Here is a 19,354-nt window from a genome sequence, read left to right as displayed (position 1 = left end):
ATACAGCCACCAGAGCTGTTGCTCTGAGTTCATCCAGCCACCAGAGCTGTTGCTCTGAGTTCATACAGCCACCAGAGCTGTTGTTCTGAGTTCATCCAGCCATCAGAGCTGTTGCTCTGTCTATCTGCCTCTGAGTTCATACAGCCACCAGAGCTGTTGCTCTGAGTTCATCCAGCCACCAGAGCTGTTGCCCTGAGTTCATCCAGCCATCAGAGCTGTTGCTCTGAGTTCACCCAGACACCAGAGCTGTTGCTCTGAGTTCACCCAGCCACCAGAGCTGTTGCTCTGAGTTCACCCAGCCATCAGAGCTGTTGTTCTGAGTTCATCCAGCCACCAGAGCTGTTGCTCTGAGTTTATACAGCCACCAGAGCTGTTGCTCTGAGTTCATCCAGCCAGCAGAGCTGTTGTTCTGAGTTCACACAGCCACCAGAGCTGTTGCTCTGAGTTCATACAGCCACCAGAGCTGTTGCTCTGAGTTCATACAGCCACCAGAGCTGTTGTTCTGAGTTCACCCAGCCACCAGAGCTGTTGCTCTGAGTTCATCCGGCCACCAGAGCTGTTGTTCTGAGTTCACACAGCCACCAGAGCTGTTGCTCTGAGTTCATACAGCCACCAGAGCTGTTGTTCTGAGTTCATACAGCCACCAGAGCTGTTGCTCCGAGTTCATCCAGCCACCAGAGCTGTTGCTCTGAGTTCATACAGCCACCAGAGCTGTTGTTCTGAGTTCATCCAGCCATCAAAGCTGTTGCTCTGTCTATCTGCCTCTGAGTTCATACAGCCACCAGAGCTGTTGCTCTGAGTTCATCCAGCCACCAGAGCTGTTGCCCTGAGTTCATCCAGCCATCAGAGCTGTTGCTCTGAGTTCACCCAGACACCAGAGCTGTTGCTCTGAGTTCACCCAGCCACCAGAGCTGTTGCTCTGAGTTCACCCAGCCATCAGAGCTGTTGTTCTGAGTTCATCCAGCCACCAGAGCTGTTGCTCTGAGTTTATACAGCCACCAGAGCTGTTGCTCTGAGTTCATCCAGCCAGCAGAGCTGTTGTTCTGAGTTCACACAGCCACCAGAGCTGTTGCTCTGAGTTCACACAGCCACCAGAGCTGTTGCTCTGAGTTCATCCAGCCACCAGAGCTGTTGCTCTGAGTTCATACAGCCACCAGAGCAACAGCTTTGAGTTCATCCAGCCACCAGAGCTGTTGCTCTGAGTTCATACAGCCACCAGAGCAACAGCTCTGAGTTCATCCAGCCACCAGAGCTGTTGTTCTGAGTTCATACAGCCACCAGAGCTGTTGTTCTGAGTTCATCCAGCCACCAGAGCTGTTGCCCTGAGTTCATACAGCCACCAGAGCTGTTGTTCTGAGTTCACACAGCCACCAGAGCTGTTGTTCTGAGTTCACCCAGCCACCAGAGCTGTTGCCCTGAGTTCATACAGCCACCAGAGCTGTTGTTCTGAGTTCACCCAGCCACCAGAGCTGTTGCCCTGAGTTCATACAGCCACCAGAGCTGTTGCCCTGAGTTCACCCAGCCACCAGAGCTGTTGTTCTGAGTTCATACAGCCACCAGAGCTGTTGTTATGAGTTCATACAGCCACCAGAGCTGTTGCCCTGAGTTCATACAGCCACCAGAGCTGTTCCTCTGAGTTCATACAGCCACCAGAGCTGTTGCCCTGAGTTCATACAGCCACCAGAGCTGTTGCCCTGAGTTCACCCAGCCACCAGAGCTGTTGCCCTGAGTTCATCCAGCCACCAGAGCTGTTGCCCTGAGTTCACCCAGCCACCAGAGCTGTTGCTCTGAGTTCACCCAGCCACCAGAGCTGTTGCTCTGAGTTCATCCAGCCATCAGAGCTGTTGCCCTGAGTTCATCCAGCCACCAGAGCTGTAGCCCTGAGTTCATCCAGCCACCAGAGCTGTTGCCCTGAGTTCATCCAGTCACCAGAGCTGTTGTTCTGAGTTCACACAGCCTCCAGAGCTGTTGCTCTGAGTTCATCCAGCCACCAGAGCTGTTGTTCTGAGTTCACACAGCCACCAGAGCTGTTGCTCTGAGTTCATACAGCCACCAGAGCTGTTGTTCTGAGTTCATACAGCCACCAGAGCTGTTGCTCTGAGTTCATACAGCCACCAGAGCTGTTGTTCTGAGTTCACACAGCCACCAGAGCTGTTGCTCTGAGTTCATACAGCCACCAGAGCTGTTGCTCTGAGTTCATACAGCCACCAGAGCTGTTGTTCTGAGTTCACCCAGCCACCAGAGCTGTTGCTCTGAGTTCATCCGGCCACCAGAGCTGTTGTTCTGAGTTCACACAGCCACCAGAGCTGTTGCTCTGAGTTCATACAGCCACCAGAGCTGTTGTTCTGAGTTCATACAGCCACCAGAGCTGTTGCTCTGAGTTCATCCAGCCACCAGAGCTGTTGCTCTGAGTTCATACAGCCACCAGAGCTGTTGTTCTGAGTTCATCCAGCCATCAGAGCTGTTGCTCTGTCTATCTGCCTCTGAGTTCATACAGCCACCAGAGCTGTTGCTCTGAGTTCATCCAGCCACCAGAGCTGTTGCCCTGAGTTCATCCAGCAATCAGAGCTGTTGCTCTGAGTTCACCCAGACACCAGAGCTGTTGCTCTGAGTTCACCCAGCCATCAGAGCTGTTGTTCTGAGTTCATCCAGCCACCAGAGCTGTTGTTCTGAGTTCATACAGCCACCAGAGCTGTTGTTCTGAGTTCACACAGCCACCAGAGCTGTTGCTCTGAGTTCACACAGCCACCAGAGCTGTTGCTCTGAGTTCATCCAGCCACCAGAGCTGTTGCTCTGAGTTCATACAGCCACCAGAGCAACAGCTTTGAGTTCATCCAGCCACCAGAGCTGTTGCTCTGAGTTCATACAGCCACCAGAGCAACAGCTCTGAGTTCATACAGCCACCAGAGCTGTTGTTCTGAGTTCATCCAGCCACCAGAGCTGTTGCCCTGAGTTCATACAGCCACCAGAGCTGTTGTTCTGAGTTCACACAGCCACCAGAGCTGTTGTTCTGAGTTCATACAGCCACCAGAGCAACAGCTCTGAGTTCATCCAGCCACCAGAGCTGTTGCTCTGAGTTCATCCATCCACCAGAGCTGTTCCTCTGAGTTCATACAGCCACCAGAGCTGTTGTTCTGAGTTCATCCAGCCACCAGAGCTGTTGCTCTGAGTTCATCCAGCCACCAGAGCTGTTGCTCTGAGTTCATCCATCCACCAGAGCTGTTCCTCTGAGTTCATACAGCCACCAGAGCTGTTGTTCTGAGTTCATCCAGCCACCAGAGCTGTTGCTCTGAGTTCACACAGCCACCAGAGCTGTTGCTCTGAGTTCATCCAGCCACCAGAGCTGTTGCTCTGAGTTCATACAGCCACCAGAGCAACAGCTTTGAGTTCATCCAGCCACCAGAGCTGTTGCTCTGAGTTCATACAGCCACCAGAGCAACAGCTCTGAGTTCATCCAGCCACCAGAGCTGTTGTTCTGAGTTCATACAGCCACCAGAGCTGTTGTTCTGAGTTCATCCAGCCACCAGAGCTGTTGCCCTGAGTTCATACAGCCACCAGAGCTGTTGTTCTGAGTTCACACAGCCACCAGAGCTGTTGTTCTGAGTTCATACAGCCACCAGAGCAACAGCTCTGAGTTCATCCAGCCACCAGAGCTGTTGCTCTGAGTTCATCCATCCACCAGAGCTGTTCCTCTGAGTTCATACAGCCACCAGAGCTGTTGCTCTGAATTCATCCAGCCACCAGAGCTGTTGTTCTGAGTTCATCAAACAATCAGAGCTGTTGTTCTGAGTTTACCCAGCCACCAGAGAAATGCAAGAGGAATGGCAGGACTTGCACATCAGGAAAGACTAGCTGTGTCCCTGCATGCCTGCCTGCCTGTCTCCATGCCTAACTGCCTGACTACCAAACAACATGCCTGCCTGTCTATCTGCCTACTTGCCTGCCTGTCTATCTGCCTACTTATCTGCCTAACTGCCTCCCTCCCTTCCTAGCCTGTCTACCTACCTGCCTAACTGCGTGCCTGCCTATCTATCTTCTTACTTGCCTGCCTGCCTCCCTGCCTCTGTCTGTCTGTCTGCCTGCCTGCCTGCCTGTCTGTCTGTCTGTCTGTCTGTCTGTCTGTCTGTCTGTCTGTCTGTCTGTCTGTCTGTCTGTCTGTCTGTCTGTCTGTCTGTCTGTCTGTCTGTCTGTCTGTCTGTCTGCCTGCCTGCCTGCCTGTCTGCCTGCCTGCCTGCCTGCCTTACTGAGTGTTCTTACTACTATCTTCACATCTAAAATTACAGCCTATTCCTACATAGCACACAATTTTTTACCCAAGCCATATGGACTCGGGGTCAAACGCAGTGCACTATGTGGGGAATAGGGTGTCATTTAATTTTTGTTGTCTCTAGGGCAGTTTGAGTTGTGTGCTGGTCAATCAATCACATGCATTTTATATCGCCCATTTCACATCTGCCAATGTCACAAAGTGCTATACAGAAACCTAGCCTAAAACTCCAAACAGCAAGCAATGCAGATGTAGAAGCACGGTGGCTAGTACAGTGAAAAGCATTTCTTGCAAGAGGTTCAGAGAGAGAGCGATAGAAAGAGCGAGAGAGGAGAGAGAGAGAGAGAGAGAAAGAGTTGAAACCAGCCAATTTTTGAACAAAGCAGTGTGTTTGGTGAAACGGTTTTCATAACCAACAGGAGTCGTCAGGCCAACAGCAGGTCCGGGACAAGCTAGTTCCATAGCCGCAGGCAAAGAAGCAGACCTGGATCGGCAGCACGACCAGGTGGACTGGGGACAGACAGCTGGGAGTTGTCAGGCCAAGTAGTCCTGAGGCATGGTCAATGCAATCCCCGGATCCTTGGGATGTCCCTACCATAGGGTACCCTAACCTTAATTCCTATCCTATCCTAACCTTAACCACAACCCTTACCTAACCCTAACCTTAACGACTATAATGGGGTAGGGACGTCCCAAGGATCCTATAGCATGGACCATGGTCCTGTGGCTCAGGTCCTACTGTTGGGGAGACAGATTGGTCTAACCAATTGGTCAGCCAATCGATCATCAGTCCAATCAATAATGGTGGTCATTAAGACATTACTGTAGATCTATATTGTGCAGTGCCCCAGACACATTTTGGCAGATACTGACTGTCGGGTCATCAATTATTTTTTCTCCTAACACCAATCCATTTAATGGCTGGGCCTTTTGCCCCTCCCAACAATTTGAATAGGAACGTGAGGTTGGATCATTTCAACCAAATTATATAAAAATAAAATCAGAACAATTTCTGAAATATACATTAAAAAAGATATAGTACACTAGCAATGCTAGCACCCTAAATTAGATTTCTCTTGATAATTTGCTCTTCTGAAGAGGGATGGAAGGGGTGGTTGTTTAAAGAAAATCAATGACTACTCACAGCCAATCAGCCAGCAGCCTCTGGCAGCCAGCGCTTCACTCATACCTACTGTTCCAATAGGAATTTCCACAGGCTCTGGAGAACCACCAGGCTCTGGAGAACCACCACGCTCTGGAGAACCACTAGGCTCTGGAGAACCACCAGGCTCTGGAGAACCACCAGGCTCTGGAGAACAACCAGGCTCTGGAGAACAACCAGGCTCTGGAGAACCACCAGGCTCTGGAGAACCACCAGGCTCTGGAGAACAACCAGGCTCTGGAGAACAACCAGGCTCTGGAGAACCACCAGGCTCTGGAGAACCACCAGGCTCTGGAGAACCACCAGGCTCTGGAGAACCACCACCAATCAATCAAATGTATTTATAAAGCCCTTCTTACATCAGTTGATGTCACAATGTTCTGTACAGAAACCCAGCCTAAAACTCCAAACAGCAAGCAATGCAGGTGTAGAAGCACGGTGGCTAGGAAAAACTCCCTAGAAAGCCGGAACCCAGGCTCTGGAGAACAACCAGACTATGGGTTGGCCAGGCTCTGGAGAACAACGTGAGCGAGGCCTGGAAGCCGAGGCTATGGGATGGCCAATGGACCAGCATTGGGACATACTGTACATGAAAAATCCGCTCTAAATTGTAGAGTCCCTTCCAGACATAACAGCACCATGATCTATGAACATGTAAAAAGGTCTGGTCTAGACATAAGAGAGGCAGAGATCACTCATCCTAGATTTGCACAATCCCAAATCAACCCCTAGTTCCTATCCCTTGGCACTTGTGAAGGATTGGATAGGTGTAAGCAATATGGAGACAATTCCATCTCAGCTGTTGTCATATTGTTTAAAACCATGCTTTGAGATCACACCCTTTTACAGGAAGGGCTTAAACCGGGTTAAGGACAAGAGGTTGATTTGGACTGGAGTATGATTTCCATCCACCTACTAATGTCCCAATCTCTTCACCTTCTTCCGCAGACAGATAGTGACCCCAAGTACCCAGGTTGTCGTCTCTCTGACTCTGACCCGATCAAAACCCCAGATAACTGGAACACAGCAGACAATTAATCTTCCAGTGGCCTAGTATTTAATAGTGCATTGGGGACTTCAGTCTCCCCCTGGTTGCTGTTGCAAGTGGAGATGAAATGAGGGGTGCAGGGGCGGGGTCTGTCGTAATAATGCTAATGAGCTGACGGGGGGAATGCAGGACGGAGCGGTAGATTTGATTGGAAGGGAGGAAGCGGGAACATCGCCAACCAAACAAACAACAATGCAACGGAGCGCGCCTGGGGAATAGACAACAGGAGTACACCGTTACATTCATCATCATATATTACATTCATTCGTTCATTCATATACACTGCTCCAAAAAAATAAAGGGAACACTAAAATAACACATCCTAGATCTGAATGAATGAAATATTCTTATTAAATACTTTTTTTCTTTGCACAGATGAATGTGCTGACAACAAAATCACACAAAAATTATCAATGGAAATCAAATGTATCAACCCATGGAGGTCTGGATTTGGAGTCACGCTCAAAATTAAAGTGGAAAACCACACTACAGGTTGATCCAACTTTGATGTAATGTCCTTAAAACAAGTCAAAATGAGGCTCAGTAGTGTGTGTGGCCTCCACGTGCCTGTATGACCTCCCTACAACGCCTGGGCATGCTCCTGATGAGGTGGCGGATGGTCTCCTGAGGGATCTCCTGGACAGTCTGTGGTGCAACGTGGCGTTGGTGGATGGAGAGAGACATGATGTCCCAGATGTGCTAAATTGGATTCAGGTCTGGGGAACGGGCAGGCCAGTCCATAGCATCAATGCCTTCCTCTTGCAGGAATTGCTGACACACTCCAGCCACATGAGGTTTAGCATTGTCTTGCATTAGCAGGAACCCAGGGCCAACCGCACCAGCATATGGTCTCACAAGGGGTCTGAGGATCTCATCTCGGTACCTAATGGCAGTCAGGCTACCTCTGGCGAGCACATGGAGGGCTGTGCGGCCCCCCAAAGAAATGCCACCCCACACCATGACTGACCCATCGCCAAACCGGTCATGCTGGAGGATGTTGCAGGCAGCAGAATGTTCTCCACGGCGTCCACAACAGCATGTGAAATTTATTGTCAATCAGTGTTGCTTCCTAAGTGGACAGTTTGATTTCACAGAAGTGTGATTGACTTAGAGTTACATTGTGTTGTTTAAGTGTTCCCTTTATTTTTTTGAGGAGTGTATATTTTTTATATTCAGTAATATGACTTATTTGGTTGTTTGCACAGTTCTATGACTTTTTTGTATGCATATTATTATATAACACAACCATACAGCGTCTGGCTTTCTGTGTTGGTTTGTGTTGTTTTGTACTCTGCACAGCCCCTCTCCTGTTCTGGTCTGGTTTGGTCAGGTGTAACTCGGTGTCAGACTGAGGTCCTGAACAGATCTGTCTCCCGCTGTGCTCCTCCTCATGGGGTGCAGCTATACCCGTTGGGTGACTCAGGCCTACTGAAGGGGGTTAGCAGAATTAGGCCTCAGACGTCAATAGCAGACAACTGGTTGATCCGCAAAAATACCTGTTTTGTTTGGGTCATAGACCGAGGCCACATTGCAGCCACACAAGGAAAGGGTTTGGATTGGAACATATACCTCTACTCTCCCGCATATAAAAGCTAATTAAGTATTAAGGATAGGCTAGATAGGTTAATCAAGGTTTGTACGGATGGAGATTTCTCCACTTTTATGGATTATCTTCTGTATGTAAGGTGGGTGGCTTTGACTCAAGTCTGTTGTTCTCCAAAAAGAGGTTGAGCAAAGAGGACTCTTGATGTCGGCCTAGTTGTTGTACCGTTGTAGATGTGTGCAGTTCAGAAACTACACAGAAGGGCTGTTTCCCTGTTGTTTCCCTGTTGTTTCCCTGTTGTTTCCCTGTACACAGAAGGGCTGTTTCCCTGTTGTTTCCCTGTACACAGAAAGGCTGTTTCCCTGTTGTTTCCCTGTTGTTTCCCTGTTGTTTCCCTGTTGTTTCCCTGTACACAGAAGGGCGGTTTCCCTGTTGTTTCCCTGTTGTTTCCCTGTCGTTTCCCTGTTGTTTCCCTGTTGTTTCCCTGTACACAGAAGGGCTGTTTCCCTGTTGTTTCCCTGTTGTTTCCCTGTACACAGAAGGGCTGTTTCCCTGTTGCTTCCCTGTACACAGAAGGGCTGTTTCCCTGTTGTTTCCCTGTACACAGAAGGGCTGTTTCCCTGTTGTTTCCCTGTTGTTTCCCTGTTGTTTCCCTGTTGTTTCCCTGTACACAGAAGGGCTGTTTCCCTGTTGTTTCCCTGTACACAGAAGGGCTGTTTCCCTGTTGTTTCCCTGTACACAGAAGGGCTGTTTCCCTGTTGTTTCCCTGTACACAGAAGGGCTGTTTCCCTGTTGTTTCCCTGTACACAGAAGGGCTGTTTCCCTGTTGTTTCCCTGTACACAGAAGGGCTGTTTCCCTGTTGTTTCCCTGTACACAGAAGGGCTGTTTCCCTGTTGTTTCCCTGTACACAGAAGGGCTGTTTCCCTGTTGTTTCCCTGTACACAGAAGGGCTGTTTCCCTGCTTCCCTCTTTATGTCTACAATATGAATGACAGGGGTCTGTTGCAAGTTCATGGCTAAATCCATTACTTAGCCGGCCGCGACCGGGAGACCCATGGGGTGGCGCACAATTGTCCCAGCGTCGTCCGGTTTAGGGGAGGGTTTGGCTGGCAGGGATGCCCTTGTCCCAACATGCACTAGCGACTCCTGTGGCAGGCCGGGCGCTGTGCACACTGACACAGTCACGAGGTGCACAGTGTTTCCTCTGACACATTGGTGCGGCTGGCTTCAGGTTATGTGGGCATTGTGTCGAGAAGCAGTGCAGCTTGGTTGGGTTGTGTTTCGTGGATGCACGGCTCTAGACCTTCGCCTCTCCCGAGTGCGTACGGGAGTTGCAGCGATGAGACAAGACTGTAACTACCAATTGGATACCACAGAATTGGTGAGAAAACTGGGTAAAAAAAAAGAATATATATATATATATAAATATTATATAAATATAATAAAATATTAAAATCTATTACTGCTGAGAACACTGGCCATGCGATTAGGCCTTTCTGTCAGTGCCCATCATATCAGTCAATGGGAAAGGGCCTGGTGGAGGAGCTCCACTTGTGGGACCCTCAGGAGAATAGGACAGGGCCTGGTTGTGGAGCTCCACCTGTGGGACCCTCAGGAGAATAGTAAAGGGCCTGGTGTAGGAGCTCCACCTGTGGGACCCTCAGGAAAATAGGACAGAGCCTGGTGAAATAGCTCCACATATGTGGGACCCTTAGGAGAATAGGACAGGGCCTGTTTGTGCAGCTCCACCTGTGGGACCCTCAGGAGAATAGGACAGGGCCTGGTGTAAGAGCTCCACCTGTGGGACCCTCAGGAAAATAGGACAGAGCCTGGTGTAGGAGCTCCACCTGTGGGACCCTCAGGAAAATAGGACAGAGCCTGATGGAGGAGCTCCACATATGGGACCCTCAGAAGACGTTGTCAGGCCTTTCTGAAGATACAGTGCCTTGCAAAAGTATTAATCCCCTTGGTGTTTTTCCTATTTTGTTGCATTACAACCTGTAATTTAAATTCATTTTTATTTGGATAATGGGCATACACAAAATAATCCAAAATTGGTGAAGTGACAAGAAAAAAAATATAAAAAGAAAAAAGGGAGAAGTGGTGCCTGCATATGTATTCACCCCCTTTGCTATGAAGCCCCTAAATAATATCTGGTGCAACCAATTACCTTCAGAAGTCACATAAATAGTTAAATAAATTCCACCTGTGTGTAATCTAAGTGTCACATGATCTGTCACATGATCTCAGTATATACACACTTGTTTTGAAAGGCCCCAGAGTCTGCAACACCACTAAGCAAGGTGCACCACCAAGCAAGCAGCACTATGAAGACCAAGGAGCTCTCCAAACAGGTCAGGGACAAAGTTGTGGAGAAGTACCGATCAGGTTTGGGGTGTAAAAAAATATCAAAAACTTTGAACATCCCACGGAGCACCATTAAATCCATTATTCTAACATGTAAAGAATATGGCACCACAACAAACCTGCCAAGAGAGGGGCGCCCACCAAAACTCACAGACCAGGCAAGGAGGGCATTAATCAGAGACGCAACAAAGAGATTAAGACAACCCTGAAGGAGCTCCACAGTGGAGATTGGAGTATCTGTCCATAGGACCACTTTAAGCCGGACAGTCCACAGAGCTGGGCTTTACAGAAGAGTGGCCAGAAGAAAATAAGCAAACATGTTTGGTGTTTGCCAAAAGGCATGTGGAAAACTTCCCAAACATATAGAAGAAGGTACTCTGGTCAGATGAGACTAAAATTGAGCCTTTTGGCCATCAGGAAAACGCTATGTCTGGCGCAAACCAAAACCCCTCAAACCCCCCGAGAACACCATTCCCACAGTGAAGCATGGTGGTGGCAGCATCATGCTGTTGGGATGTTTTTCATCGGCAGAGACTGGGAAACTGGTCAGAATTGAAGAAATGATTGATGGTGCTAAATATAGGGAAATTCTTGAGGGAAACCTGTTTCAGTCTTCAAGAGATTTGAGACTGGGACGGAAGTTCACCTTCCAGCAGGACAATGACCCTAAGCATACTGCTAAAGCATCACTTGAGTGGTTTAAGGGGAAACATTTAAATGTCTTGGAATGGCCTAGTCAAAACCCAGACCTCAATCCAATTGAGCTGGAGCAGTTTTGCCTTTAAGAATGGGGGGAAATCCCAGCGGCTAGATGTGCCAAGCTTACAGACACATACCAAGAGACTTGCAGCTGTAATTGCTGCAAAATGTGGCTCTACAAAGTATTTACTTTTGTCAATAGTTATGCACACTCTAGTTTTCAGTTTGTTTCTCTTATTTCTTGTTTGTTTCACAATAAAAAAATATGTTGCATCTTCAAAGTGGTAGGCATGTTGTGTAAATCAAATGACACAAACCCCCCCAAAATCTATTTTAATTCCAGGTTTGAAGGCAACAAAATAGGAAAAATGCCAAGGGGGTGAATACTTTCGCAAGCCACTGTAGATTTCTCCTGAACTGTACTGTCAGTTGGTCCGGTCGCTGCCTGGCTTGTCTTAGCATGCCTAATTGGATTTCAACTAGACTCTGTTTCCTGTCCAGCTATCAGTGCCTCCCCTTTAACACTACCTCTCAGAGAGAGGGAGACAGAGAGAGGATGGTGGAAGATAAACAGAGAGGTAGTGTCTCTGTGTGTGTGTTTGTTCATTCAAATTTGGAGGATAAGAGCTAGAGAGTGTGTGACAAGAGATGCAGAGTGGGTTAGCAAACAGCAACGCTCATCCAAAGTAATTGTTCCATGGTTGAGAGTGAGAGGAGAGTGATATTAAGAGAGGGAAAGTCTAAGAGGGTGAAAGTGTCAGAGAGAGAGAGAAAGAGAGAGAGAGACAGAGAGAGAGAGTGGCAGAGAGAGAGAGCAGAAGTGAGATTGAAGGAATGAAAGAAAGCTTGGACATTCTACAAGCTATACTAATGACGATCAAGATGATGAAAGTGGCACAACGTGAGAGACAAAGAGAAAGAAAGACAGACTTTAAGCAACTGTACTGATGACTTCTGTAGACAGTCAAGATGGAGAGTAGCAGAGAGATAGTGAGAGACAAAGAGAAAGATACAAAGAAGGCCCAGAAAGCCCAGACAGACAGACAGACAGACAGACAGACAGACAGACAGACAGACAGACAAAAAGCCCAGACAGACAGACAGAAAGCCCAGACAGACAGACAGAAAGCACAGTCATACAGACAGGCTACGAGCTGTACCGATGAATTTTGTGGACAGCTTGGAGACATTTGTAAACACAGCAGTCACGATTACTGTTGATTCAGAGCCAGATTAGGGGCAGACTTATCACCAGCCACAGACAGACAGACAGACAGACAGACAGACAGACAGACAGACAGACAGACAGACAGACAGACAGACAGACAGACAGACAGACAGACAGACAGACAGGGAAATCCTGACTGTGGCTCTAAAGTGGGGTAAAGTCTATGTACTGATCTCACATTATTACAAGACATTTACTCCAGCGGAAAAAACACCCCTGATTTTGTACATTTCATCCGTTTTCCATCACGCTGCAGGGAAAGAACAGTATGAGATGAATAGTGCAATAATGAATGTAGGTTTGTTTTATTATTTATTTAACGATTGACCATAAATCAATGCCTGCCGCTGGGCTATGTTTGTACTGTATTTGCAGAGAAATGCTGTACTGATCAGCTTTTTCTCCTCACTAAAACACTTGCACTGTTCTTTTCTCAACTCTTTCTCTTCTCTCGACGTCTACATTTCTCTCTCTCTCCGCCCCCTGTGCTGCTGCCCTCTTCACCCTCTTTAAAAATTCTCTCGCTCTTTCCCCCTCACTACAACCTCCTCCAATATCCTGTCCTTTTCTCTTTCTCCCCCTTGGGCAATTCTCTTTCCCCCTTTCTCTACCCCCTGCTCCCCCTTCTCTATTGTTACTCTCCGCAGTCCACCCCTCTGCACCCCCCTCTTTCTCTATTTCCTCTCCTCCTTCCATCGCTCCTCTGTGGGTGCATGTGTTGTCAGAGGAGATAGGAGGCCTAACTAGCTGCATTAGCTCTATGCATTATTCACGAAAGGGGAAGGGAAAGGGGGAAGCCTAGTCAGTTGTCCAACTGAATGTATTCAACTGAAATGTGTCTTCCGCATTTAACCCAAACCTTCTGAATCAGAAAGGTGTGGGGGGCTGCCTTAATCGACATCCACGTCTTCGGGAGCCCTGTGTGAGTCTGGGTCATTTCCTAGCTGCGCACTGGGGATCTCTGTGTCTGGGGACCGGGCCTGGTGAAAGAGCAGCATGTCAGGGACATTCAGGGAACAGGAGCCACTCAAATGGGAATGACACTTGATAGAACAGAGAGGCACTAAACAAGTGTTTAATTGTGTCTTTATTTTGCTCACAGGGGGTTGGTGGCATCTTAATTGGGGAGGACGGGCTCCTGGTAATGGCTGGAGCGGAATTAGTGGAATGGTATCAAATACATCAAACATGGTTTCCATGTGTTTAATGCCATTCCATTTACTCCATTCCAGCCATTATTATAAACTGTCCTCCCTCAGCAGCCTCCACTGATTTCGATAAGGTGAACATATTCAGACTCAGAGCCATTATATTAGTGCACAAAGCACGGTCTGAGCGTATTTGGGTCACAGAATGTTGCCCTACACTTCAGCCTCATCCACAGTTGATGTTTGTATAACGGCTGGTGCCGTTTTTCTGAGATCCTTGGCACAGCTCCTTTCAACCGCAGTGGAATTGTCTTTTCTCTTACAGCTTTTAAAAGGGGCCAGTTGGAACGGTCTTTGAACTGGGTTGAAATGAAATTTTAATTCAGACAACCAGACCAAGCTAGAGTGCCTCTTCTCCAACACAACGTCATGTGCTTTTCAGGCTACACTGCTTTGATTAGGGCAAGGAGGCCTGGGGGTGGGGAGAACAGTGGTGGCCTCTACCATAAAACCACACTGCTGCTTAGACTGGTTCTAACAGGAAGAGAAAGACTCAGTAAACATTATGACATGTACAGTAGCAGTCAAAAGTTTGGACACACCTACTCATTCCAATGTTTTTCTTTATTTGTACTATTTTCTACATTGAGGTAGTCACCGGGAATTTATTTCAATTAACAGGTGTGCCTTGTTAAAAGTTCATTTGCAGAATATCTTTCCTTCTTAATGCGTTTGAGCCAATCAGTTGTGTTGTTACAAGGTAGGGATGGTATACAGAAGATAGTCTTATTTGGTGAAAGACCAAGTCCACATTATGGCAAGAACAGCTCAAATAAGCAATTGCACTTTGGGTATATATCCACTTTTTGCATTGTATTAGTTACCCCAGAATGTATCGTTGTTTTGCATTATGAGGCAATGACAGTGTAACTGATTGATTTGTTGTTCCATTCTGCACAGGCGACTCCCGGGATTACAAATTCTGATTGGTCCTGATGATCACAAGGGCCCTCTTCCACCTCTTGTCGGCCAATCCCGATGGGGCTCCGGAGCTGATGTCACAGATGGCCCGAGGATTTTCATGTTTGGGAATCCAGAAGATACAAGCAATAGCACGGTGAGTGAGTGACAGACAGACAGACAGACAGACAGACAGACAGACAGACAGACAGACAGACAGACAGACAGACAGACAGACAGACAGACAGACAGACAGACAGACAGACAGACAGACAGACAGACAGACAGACAGACAGTATCTGGTCACGGCACATTCACTAAACACTTGAGTCTGGTCTCAGTACTTTTAACTGGCTTCCTTATCTCATTCCTTAACTTCTACAATATAAACAGTATTAATATATTAACATTATCATAACAATCTATACAGATGTAGGATCTTAAATGGATCACTCTTTTGTTGCTGAGAATTCTCCTGCACAGCAGTAAATGCAAACTTGTAGTGTATCCAAGGTTTTAAAAGGCTTCTAAAGTTTACAATTTCCAATTTAAAATGTCAAACTTGATTTGACCAAACAAAAAATGTATCAACCTCTACAAAAAATGTCCATTGATTATAATCCACATAATAATTCACATTTCCTGTTGCTGCAGGATTATTTTCTGGCTGTAGCAAACTGGCTCAAATTAAGATCCTACATCTGTATACTCTGATATGCAGATCACTGATGGAATATTTGAGAGAGTTTAAGGAGTGAGTAATGAGTTACAAAAGTGAATTGTGTATTACCTTCCCGAAAATCGGACAATGGATTATGTATAGCCAAAATGCATAGGTCAAAAGGCAATCTGCTAAGAGAGTTGGGGCAGCAGTGAACCCATTCCCAAGTGATCCAGGTGATCATGTATTTATGGATGGTGTCTTCAGCAGCAAGAGAAACTGTCACCAAAGATGACTTCCTGACTCGGCAAGGGCACAGGGAGCAGAGTGAAAATGTGTGTGTTTGTTGTTTGTGTGTGTGTTTGTGAGAGAGAGAGAGAGATGAAGAGACAGAGACAGGTTTCACCTGAGTCAGCACTGCACCATGGATACACACACATTACAGAGACATCTGCACATGCACATGCACACACACACTCATAAGTAGGTACTTGTCCTTCTGCACACAGAATCACATACTCACACACGCACGCACGCAAGCCCACACGCACGCCCACACGCACACGCACACACACACACACACACACACACACACACACACACACACACACACACACACACACACACACACACACACACACACACACACACACACACACACACACCTGAACAGCTCTCAGTGTCCATCTCAGATTGATTGAACAGGTTTGGGTAGTATGTGTGCCTCAGGAGAAGCTGGTCTTTCAGGCCCAGAGACGAGTGACCCCTCATCCACATCAATCCGGATCAACGGGATGTCATAGTAACACCCTGTCCAGGCTCAGAAAGAGGACATGATCCTCTTATAGACCCACAGCATTGGCTTCAATGAGGGCAACGCTAGAAGGCTAGCCGTAGCACCTTAGAAGATTCACTTCAATAGGGATAAAGTTAGCAGACTGGGCTAGCCTTACCTTAGCGCCTACGACCATTCATTCCAATGTGTAGGATGTTAGCGGCCTGGCATGGCGCCTGAGAGGGTTCACTTCAATTTGTTAGCGGTCTAGCCATTAAGAGCTTTCAGTGTACTGAATGACTAAACGAGTCTGCTCACTCTATAGTTTCTGTCGCAAATATCTTTGTTTAACTGATTCTCCATCCCTCTATTGCTCAAGTAGAAGAATGCAAACAGTCTGCAGTGCATCATTCAAAACCTGAATCAGTGAACAGTCTGATATCGCCAGCTAATCACTCTGATTGATAGAACATTCAACCTGCAGTTGGCAGTTACTTCCTGTTTAGCCAGTTCCTTTGTCATTGTGTGGGATGGCATGACAATAGAAAGAGGTTGGCTGAAGCACAGGCACTCAGACAGACAGCCAGGCTACAGCACTCAGATGCTGTAGTTACTGAAGCAGAGCGAGCAGACTGGAGAGTCCTGAAACAGCCGTGATAACGTCTTCTCTCTGAGCTCCAGGAAAGTTGACAGTGTTTTTGGTGGAGCTGATCAGCCTCAGCTGCATATGGAGATGATAGTAGAGGAGAAGCTTTGTGTATCGATCACTGGGCTTCAGCACCACATCCATCATCGTTAGCCACTATTGAGCTCTCTCTCTGTCTCTCTCTCTCTCTGTCAATTCAATTCAATTCAATTCAAGGGCTTTATTGGCATGGGAAACATGTGTTAACATTGCCAAAGCAAGTGAGGTAGACAACATACAAAGTGAATATATAAAGTGAAAAACAACAAAAATTAACAGTAAACATTACACATACAGAAGTTTCAAAACAGTAAAGACATTACAAATGTCATATTATATATATATATATATATATATACAGTGTTTTAACAATGTACAAATGGTTAAAGGACACAAGATAAAATAAATACGCATAAATATGGGTTGTATTTACAATGGTGTTTGTTCTTCACTGGTTGCCCTTTTCTCGTGGCAACAGGTCACAAATATTGCTGCTGTGATGGCACACTGTGGAATTTCACCCAGTAGATATGGGAGTTTTTCAAAATTGGATTTGTTTTCGAATTCTTTGTGGATCTGTGTTATCTGAGGGAAATATGTATCTCTAATATGGTCATACATTGGGCAGGAGGTTAGGAAGTGCAGCTCAGTTTCCACCTCATTTTGTGGGCAGTGAGCACATAGCCTGTCTTCTCTTGAGAGCCATGTCTGCCTACGGCGGCCTTTCTCAATAGCAAGGCTATGCTCACTGAGTCTGTACATAGTCAAAGCTTTCCTTAATTTTGGGTCAGTCACAGTGGTCAGGTATTCTGCCGCTGTGTACTCTCTGTGTAGGGCCAAATAGCATTCTAGTTAGCTCTGTTTTTTGTTAATTCTTTCCAATGTGTTAAGTAATTATCTTTTTGTTTTCTCATGATTCGGTTGGGTCTAATTGTGCTGTTGTCCTGGGGCTCTGTAGGGTGTGTTTGTGTTTGTGAACAGAGCCCCAGGACCAGCTTGCTTAGGGGACTCTTCTCCAGGTTCATCTCTCTGTAGGTGATGGATTTGTTATGGAAGGTTTGTGAATCGCTTCCTTTTAGGTGGTTGTAGAATTTAAAGGCTCTTTTCTGGATTTTGATAATTAGTGGGTATCGGCCTAATTCTGCTCTGTATGCATTATTTGGTGTTTTACGTTGTACACGGAGGATATTTTTGCAGAATTCTGCGTGCAGAGTCTCAATTTGGTGTTTGTCCCATTTTGTGAAGTCTTGGTTGGTGAGCGGCCCCCAGACCTCACAACCATAAAGGGCAATGGGCTCTATGACTGAATCAAGTATTTTTAGCCAAATCCTAATTGGTATGTTGAAATTTATGTTTCTTTTGATGGCATAGAATGCCCTTCTTGCCTTGTCTCTCAGATCGTTCACAGCTTTGTGGAAGTTACCTGTGGCGCTGATGTTTAGGCCAAGGTATGTATAGTTTTTTGTGTGCTCTAGGGCAACAGTGTCTAGATGGAATTTGTATGTGTGGTCCTGGTGACTGGACCTTTTTTGGAACACCATTATTTTGGTCTTACTTAGATTTACTGTCAGGGCCCAGGTCTGACAGAATCTGTGCATAAGATCTAGGGGCTGCTGTAGGCCTTCCTTGGTTGGTGACAGAAGCACCAGATCATCAGCAAACAGCAGACATCGGATTCTAGCAGGGGGAGGCCGGGTACTGCAGACTTTTCTAGTGCCCGCGCCAATTCGTTGATATATATGTTGAAGAGGGTGGGGCTTAAGCTGCATCCCTGTCTAACCCCACGACCCTGTGTGAAGAAATGTGTGTTTTTTGCCAATTTTAACCGCACACTTGTTGTTTGTGTACATGGATTTTATAATGTCGTATGTTTTACCCCCAACACCACTTTCCATCAGTTTGTATAGCAGACCCTCATGCCAGATTGAGTCGAAGGCTTTTTTGAAATCAACAAAGCATGAGAAGACTTTGCCTTTGTTTTGGTTTGTTTGGTTGTCAATTAGGGTCTGCAGGGTGAATACATGGTCTGTTGTACGGTAATTTGGTAAAAAGCCAATTTGACATTTGCTCAGTACATTGTTTTCATTGAGGAAATGTACGAGTCTGCTGTTAATAATAATGCAGTCCCTCTCTCTGTCTCTCTGTCTCTCTCTCTCTCTCTCTGTCTCTCTCTCTCTCTCTCTCTCTCTCTCTCTCTCTCTCTCTCTGTCTCTCTCTCTCTCTGTCTCTCTGTCTCTCTCTCTCTCTCTCTGTGTCTCTCTCTCTGTCTCTCTCTCTCTCTCTCTCTCTCTCTCTCTCTCTCTCTCTCTCTCTCTCTGTCTCTCTGTCTCTCTCTGTCTCTCTCTGTCTCTCTCTCTGTCTCTCTCTCTCTGTCTCTCTCTCTCTCTCTCTCTCTCTCTCTCTCTCTCTCTCTCTCTCTCTCTCTCTCTCTCCCTGTCTCTCTGTCTCTCTCTCTGTCTCTCTGTCTCTCTCTCTCGCTGTCTCTCTGTCTCTCTCTCTCGCTGTCTCTCTGTGTGTGTGTGTCTCTCTCTCTCTCTCTCTCTCTCTCTCTCTCTCTCTCTCTCTCGGTGCATGCTGGGTGTTTTTGGAGTTTGAGTGTTTGGTGTGGAAAGCTCTATCCTAACTAACTTTCTTGATTCTTTTCTTTACATGTTATTTTCTATGGTGGAGGGTTAATGCAATATTTGTTTTTAGCGGTATCCAAAGTTTTTTTTTCAAAGTTAGGGTGGAAGAGGACAGAGTAACTTTCCTGGGGGTTGGAAGGTGTAGTGTGCGCAATGGCTTCTCAGCCTAGCGCGGAGGAGACGCTGT

General features: G+C 46.9%; 1 protein-coding gene across 3 annotated transcripts in view; it reads left to right on the top strand.

Annotated features, from left to right (window-relative positions):
* Positions 1 to 19,354, top strand: part of LOC118371377 (uncharacterized) — a 48,487-nt gene that overhangs the window by 2,943 nt on the left and 26,190 nt on the right. For all 3 annotated transcript variants that reach the window (XM_052488281.1, XM_052488279.1, XM_052488280.1), the window contains exon 2: positions 14,423 to 14,579. The gene's annotated coding sequence lies outside the window, so the exon portion shown is untranslated. The remainder of the gene's footprint in view (positions 1 to 14,422; positions 14,580 to 19,354) is intronic.

The sequence above is a fragment of the Oncorhynchus keta genome, chromosome 30 (assembly GCF_023373465.1).
Source record: "Oncorhynchus keta strain PuntledgeMale-10-30-2019 chromosome 30, Oket_V2, whole genome shotgun sequence".
In the NCBI taxonomy this organism is placed as follows: Eukaryota; Metazoa; Chordata; class Actinopteri; order Salmoniformes; family Salmonidae; genus Oncorhynchus; species Oncorhynchus keta.
Note: the sequence above shows the minus strand (reverse complement) of the source record. Positions and strands in the feature narration are given on the sequence as shown.